This window comes from Pipra filicauda, unplaced genomic scaffold (genome assembly GCF_003945595.2).
Source record: "Pipra filicauda isolate LSUMZ 115617 unplaced genomic scaffold, ASM394559v2 scaffold562_size295421_pilon, whole genome shotgun sequence".
Classification (NCBI taxonomy): domain Eukaryota; kingdom Metazoa; phylum Chordata; class Aves; order Passeriformes; family Pipridae; genus Pipra; species Pipra filicauda.
The window spans coordinates 109697-115696 of NW_024104712.1; positions in this window are offsets into that span (position 1 = coordinate 109697).

The following is a 6000-nucleotide window of genomic DNA, read 5'->3' on the forward strand; positions in this document are numbered from 1 at the left end:
ACCAGTATGACTGATGAGCAGCTGGATGCTCCCAAGGATGTATAGGGATCTCTCCAAGTGCAGAGGGACACCCTCAGACACACCCCAGGGCTGCAGGTACCTGTTCCTGCCCCTGAGGCTGAAGCAGGTTGCAGAGATGATGGAGTCACTGTGAGGGGAAAGGAGATGTGTCCTGGGATGATCTCTGAGGCCTTTGGAACTGTTAATGCTTCACTCAAAGCCATGGCCCTGCCCTTTTAAGATACATTTGTGCTTTGTTCCTGGGACAAAAGGAAAAGAAAAACCCACCCGGGTTCATTAGTGGGAAGCTGACAGTGACCTCTGTACCTGCAGGGATGGGCATGGGAAGGATGTTTGTCCCTGGGCATGGGAAAGATGCTTTTCCCACCTCAGGTTCACTCCTGCTCTCAGGTTTCAGCAAATGACTTGGATGAAACCACTGAGTACAAATTTTTCAGTTTCAACTGGACTTTAGTTTTTTGCGAGGTGGAAGAGCAATCATGGCTTCATGTGATGGGAGCTGCAGGGAGACGCTGCCCAGCTGCAAGGAAAACTTTGCTTTACTGAGGTGATTTCCTTCAGCTCGAAGTCCCCAGGCTGAAGTTAAACCTTCAGCACAGAAACTTCTTGCATGAGTGTGAAATCTGGCAGTACCCAGAGGTGTGGGTGGCTTGTCAGAGTTGTTCCGCGGCAGCAGCCACTCGCCTCCTTTCTGAGAAGCAGATGGTGAGATCCAGATCCCAAAACAGCCTGCACCAGGTGCTGGATGAGCTGCCCAGGCTGGTGAGCCCTCAGAGGAGCTGATACCAGCCCAGGTGTGGCAAGCTGCTGTCAGGGCAGACATGATCCTGCCTGGGATGTATCAACCAGATAGGAGTTGGGTAGAGGCTGCTGTGGATGAGCATCCACATCCTGCTTCCAGTGCATCACCCCCCTGCTCCAGCCTGGTCCCCTTCCTGCCAGGGGGACACCGTGTCCTTGGCTAGGTTTGTGTAGTGGGGGGCTGTAGGGTGCCTTAGTGAGGAGGCACCAGAAGCCATCCCCATGTCGGACCCAGCCAGCTCCAGGACAGACCCACCACTACCCAATGCTGAGCCTGTCCACAGTGATAGGGGTTCCTCTGTGATAATGCATTTAAGAAAGAGTAAAAACCACTGCACAGTCCTGCAGATCCACAGGTCAGTGGAGAGGGAGGGGAGGAGGTGCTCCAGGTACCAGAGCAGATTCCCCTGCAGCCCATGGAGATGACCATGGTGAGCCAGGCTGTCCATCTGAAATCTGTGTGGTCCATGGTGGAGCAGACACCCACTTGCAGCCTGTGGAGGATCCTACACCTCTGCCTTCCCATGGCAGGAGTCTGCTCAGCCTCTGAGGGCTGATTTGAGATCCAAACTGCTGCTGGGAACCTGCCTGGCTGCCACTGCCTTCTGCCCCGTCTTGTTGTGCAGGAAGGCTTTATATGTCCTGCTAAAGGATTCAGCTTCCCTTTCCAACATCCCGCATGTCCTTCTCTTTTGGAAGAGAGCCCCAGGATTGGAAACATCAGTTCTCCTGTGGTAATGTGGGTGCTCAATCACAGCGGGACTTCCCCAACCCAGGGTCAAGCAGAGCTGCCGAGGAGGTGCCACACCCTGGCCACTTCCACCCAGAGGCACAGAGCCCCTGAGCCCTGTGCCAGGACCATCTCTGCTGTAGGGCAGGGAGAGGTTGGATGGTGGATCCTGTGGCTGAGCAGCAGATGTCTGCGCAAGGAGCCACATTTCAAGTGTTTGGAATAACTGAGGTCTCCTGGGAGTCATTGGGCAGCTCACCAGGGGACCAGGAACTTGCTTAGGCCCTGACAGCATGTTTAAGCTTTCAGGTGAGATCTTTAAAGGTGTTTAGTTTAAAAAATAATGGTGTCAGGGTCCATCTGGAGCCTGTGCTAGCCATGCTTCTGGCTGGTACACATCGATCTGAGCAAATAAGCCTGGGAGCAGTCAGCAGTAACACAGCTGCTATGTCCTCACCATCCTGTCATGCCACCCAGTGGTGTCCAGGGATGAGGAAAATGACAGCAAACATATGGGACACTTTCCTTGAGCCCTCTCCCTGTCTCCAGTTGTTCTCAGATGGGGGGACTTCCTGAGCAAGCCACGATTTTCTGATTTCTCCGCATTTACAAACTTCAGTAGATTCCTCCTCTTTGGACTTGTCAAAACCCCTCCCTTGGGGCACAGAACAACCTCCAGCAGCACCATCCCTCACCAGGGAGTTCCTGCACCCCAGCACCAAGAGCTGTCTGCTTTGGGGTGGGTTGGATCTGTCTCCAACCTTCACTTCACATACTGGAAGAGCTGGTGGCTCCATCCCTCTCCAGTCTCTCCAGGGCTGTCCTGATTTTCCAGTCCCCCAGCTGTATCTTCTCTGGCTTAAGAGTCCCATCCTGCTCAGACAGGAAGGGTCCTTCCCACTAGAGTTTCTCAGAGACTCTATGGCCACTGTGATGGCTGTTGGCAGGGCTCAGCTGGCCCTACTTCCTTTTGTGCCCTTCCACTGCCCCGGTACATCCTGCGGGGCAGGATCAGCCCGCTATGGTCCTTGCTGCCACACTGATGGCTCCCACAAGCCAGCACCCACCCTGCATCCCACCTGGAGCAGACAGGACATCCACCATGGGGCAGAGGCATGTTGCTATCCCACAGGCTGGCCCAAACCTCTGGGGTTTTCCCTCCAGTAATGTACTTTCCATTGCTCTTAAAAATAAAATCCCAGTAATAAAAACTCCAGCTAATTTTATCCCCAGCCTGTTTTTCCCAGGCTGCTGTAAGAAAAGGTGCCTCCCTTGCCTTGCTGGGGGGGTTCACTGTGCAGCACCATCCAGGGTGTGTGGGGGGATGTGGGCTGAAGGGAAGGACATTGAGCCCCAATAGTTAGTTGCCTATGGAAGGCATCTTTCCTCTTCGCCTTGCTGGGGACTCAGGAATGAGTGGGGATAGCAGGGGGTTGGTGTGGGGCCAAGGGGGACAGTTTGGTGTGGTGTGACCATGGTCAGAGTGTGAGCTGGAAAAGCCACAGGAAGCAGAGATGGGCCCCAGGGCAGAACAGGTGGGGCAGCTTTGAGCTTCCGCTGTCCCCAGGACACAGGGCAGCTACAGTGGGAGCCATGCCCCGCCTCAGACCCCACCGACACAGCTGTCCCACGGGACACAAAGCAACCAGGGCATTCCTGGAGGTGTTGGATCCTGCAGGATGAGATGCTTCCAGCCCTGCAGCCCCAACAACCCCATCAAGTTTTGCAATATTTAGCTTTCACGGTCCCCTTGGTTTTGCAGTTCTGGGCTCCCACTGAATGTGGGCGCTGCAGGGGAAGCTGAGTGATGGGGGTGAAGAAGGCTGAGGACCCTGGAGAGAAATAGACTCCCTCTCCTAAAAGTATTACTTACAAAAGCTGCTTTTGTGGGTTTTTTTCTTCTTTGTTTGCTCCTGATTTCTTGATTTTAGTAGGGCCAAGGAGATCTATGACTTTCTGGGAGCTGGCAGTGATGCAACAGCCTACTCATCCAAGGAAAATGTGAAAAATGGCTGAGCTGGGAAAACCCCCGTAGGATTTGGAACAGAGAAGCAAAATGGGAGCTGACATGCAGGTGTGTGGGAGGTGCAGAGTATGGGATACTGCAGGGGGAAAGCTGCCCCTGCAGACTCTGACAAGAACCCCCCCCCAGAATCAGCTATATGCCCCCAGCTGCCCTGGATGCAGGGATGCCAAGGGTGCTACTGGAATGTCCCAATGGGACAAGTCTGGCAGCCTGGCATGGAGCAGCAGCCGCAGGTAGGGACCAGCCACATGGCCACCAGTGAGAAGGTGCTGGCATTGGTGCAGGAGCATCAGCACTGGGATGTCTCTCACAAGCCCAAATTATTCTCTTCCTAAGCCATAAATACTAAATATTTATGACGAAATTGTTAGATAATTTGGTCATTCCCAGCTAAGGTCTTTTCAAGCTGGCCGAACCCCATCCCTCAAAGGGCACAGGACACCAGACCCAGACTCCAGCGTGGCTCCTGGTCTGGCACAGTGGGATGATTGATCCACTCATGGGACCAGGTCTTCCCCACAGAGTGGTTCAGTCTGAGGACTAATAGAGGTCTTCGGAGATTTTAAGAGCTAATGGAGATTTTGAGAGCATCCCAAAGAACCAGATGTTTTCAACCTGGCAGAGCTGCATGCTCAGCTCCTGGAGCCTACAGCACCAGGACAGGGCCATTTCTCCATGTGCTACTGAGAAACAGCTTTGCCCTTTCAACTGGCCTTAAATACAGCAGAAGGGAAAAGGAAAGCATTTAAAAAGCCTGAACTGGACTTAAAACAGTACAAAATATTTAACATATTTTCATTTGGGGCTAAACAAAACCCTGGGGGCGGAGGCAGTGTCTTCTGGCTTTCTTGGCTTAGTCAATAGGGCAAAAAAGACTTTCTTTCCCAGTTTCAGCAGCACCTCGTGGGACCTTGTCATCTTCAGCCCCATGGATCTGGGGGCTCGGGCTAGAACATCCTGCTTGCACTGGACTATCACTGCTGTGTCACTCTTCCCTGCGAGTCCCCATCTGTGGGCACACAAACATGGCCGTGGCTGTGACCCTGACCTGGGGCAGCAGCAGGATGCCCAGGACAGGCAGCACAGGCAGCGCAGGCAGTGGAACAAGCCTACAGGTTCTTAACAGGAAGATTAGATCACTTATATCATACAAATTGGATTTCTTTTCTCCCCGAGGAAAAGGGCCAAGGGACCTAAAGCCACCATGTCCCTACTTGGGGTCTTCCTGGGCTCATAGGGACCCCCAGATCTCCTTCATGGGCAGGAGCTGGTTTCAAGAGCCAAGAGCAATCAAACCTGCCTTCCTGGACATGCCCGAGGATGGGGTGTCCTTGTCTGCCCACGGAAGACTTGTGGGGTCCCTCAGACCCATGAAGGGCCGTCTTGTGGGGAAATGGAGGACACATGTCCACAAGAAGATCCAGAGCAGCAAGACTCGCTACTCCCAGTGCTGTCCCCTGGATCCAGCCAGAGGGCCAGCAGGAGTCATGTGTCTCCCCTGCTCCACCTCCAGGGGGCCAGTGAAATGCTGGGCTGTTTGCACAGGCACGGAACAGCCCAGGCTTCCTGCTTTGGGGATGTAACAGTCTATGAAGGAGGGCCACAAAGATGATTAGAGGGATGGAGCATCTCTCCTATGAGGAAACATTGAGTGAGTTACAGGTGTTCGGCCCAGAGAAGGCTCCAGGGAGAGCTTAGACCCCCTTCCAGTGCCTAAAGGGGCTCCAAGAGAGCTGGAGAGGGACTTCGGACAAGAGGGAAGGGCCTCAAGTGTTAGATGGGATATTGGGAAGAAATTCTTCCCTGGGGAGGTGGTGAGGCCCTGGCACAGGTTGCCCAGAGAAGCTGTGGCTGCCCCATCCCTGGAAGTGCTTAAGGCCAGGTTGGATGGAGCTTGGAGCAACCTGGGCTAGTGGAAGGTGTCCCTGCTCATGGCAGGGGGGAGGAACTCCATGGTCTTTAAAGATCCCTTCCAATACAAACCAGTCTGGGATTCTGTGATTCTCTGATTCTCAGCTGAGGCAGGGCAGTCAAAGGGTGTTATTATACAGATGGGTTTTGATGGCTCCCTGGGATGTGGCTGCAGCCCAGGTCCAGTGCAGACTCTGCCCTTGCAGATACTTCTGTCCCTTCAGCTGCCTGCTCCCACCCAGAGCATGATCCCATGTCCTGGGAGGAGCAGCCAGAGGTGTCCTGATAGCAGGACAGGAGGACAGGGTCATCTGCACCCAGTGTCTGTACCCATTGCCACATCAGAGTCCCATGAAGGGACACTTTGGGTCTAAGGGAACCCACACAGTGTGTGTCCCCCAGGGTGCTGGCCATGACCCCAGCCCCTGCTCTGCTCCTCGACAGATGCTCTTCTGGGAGTGGAAGGATGATGGATATCTGCCATGGGCTGTTGCCTCATTGTGTAATGTGT